The sequence below is a fragment of the Octopus bimaculoides genome, chromosome 5, assembly GCF_001194135.2.
Source record: "Octopus bimaculoides isolate UCB-OBI-ISO-001 chromosome 5, ASM119413v2, whole genome shotgun sequence".
Lineage (NCBI taxonomy): Eukaryota > Metazoa > Mollusca > Cephalopoda > Octopoda > Octopodidae > Octopus > Octopus bimaculoides.
In genome coordinates this window covers 80,334,985-80,336,260 of record NC_068985.1, presented here as the reverse complement: position 1 = coordinate 80,336,260, position 1,276 = coordinate 80,334,985, and positions in this window count along the sequence as shown.

Sequence of the window (1,276 nt, the reverse complement as noted above, 5' to 3'; positions counted from 1 at the left end):
TTGGGGAATATAGGTATGTATTAGAACATTATATTAAGGCGGCGAGCAGGCAGAATCTTTAGCGCTTCGGATAAAATGCTTAGCACCATCTTTTCCGGTTTTACGTTCTGAATACAAATTACATCAAGGTCGACTTTTGCCTTTCATCCTTTCGAGGTCGATGAAATAATACCAGTTAAATTGTTGAGTCAATATAATGGACTAACGCCTCGCCCAAAGTTGCTGGCCCCGTGCCAATAGTAGAAAGCGTTATTGATACTAGCCATTTTAAAGATTTATACAAAGAAATATCTAAATTAAATTCACGTCTAGAAAAGTGACTGTTTTCTCTTGTGTTTCTACTGAACTGGATAACTTCGTAAAAAATAGATTTTTTCTAAATTAATCTGCTACAGACTAAAGTTCTGAAGAAAGTACAAGTCTTAGTCTGCATAAAATTCACTTGAATTAAAAAGGTATTTTGTATGTAGAACCGATAACATATGAAGACCAGTAAAGTCGCAAATCTTGAAAGAACCTTTTGATCCCATGATGACATCAAAGTGTTTCGCTGCGTTTTTGTGACTTACTAGGAGTTATAAAATAAAAGAGGCGCCCGGGCGTATAGTATTCAAACCAGAGATCTTTTTTTATATGTGCAAAAGGGTATATAGCCCTATGTAAAATAGGTCCTGATATGGTAGCGTAATAGATTTTGAAACCAAACTAGAAGAATCAATGTGTATATGAGTATGTATACAAACGCACACAGATACACATACATATGTCTATATATGGGCATCCATACATGTACATCTCTCTCTCTCTCTCATACACACACACACACACACACACACACACACACACACACACACACACACACACACACACACACATATATATATGTAAACTATACATACATGTACACACATACACAAATACACACGCACACGAGTACATACATATACCTGTGTTTAAGTATACGTATACATGTGTGCGTGTTTTAGTCTGTCTATCTATCCGTCTACATGTCTATATACATTTAAACGTTTGTGTGTATGTGTGTGTATGCATAAACCAACCGTGTGTATATACGTAAGTATGCCGATATGGTTTGAAAAATTCTCTAAAACCTCAACATTGTTCCACTCAAAAATGCTTTTAATCGGCTCAATTTTCTCTACTAACATACATTTAATTCTTGTGAATCCCCCCCTCCACCCATCCACATAGCATTCTGTTTTGGCCTTCACCAAACTCACCCGTCCTGACATTCACACTCCCACAAAATTCTTTC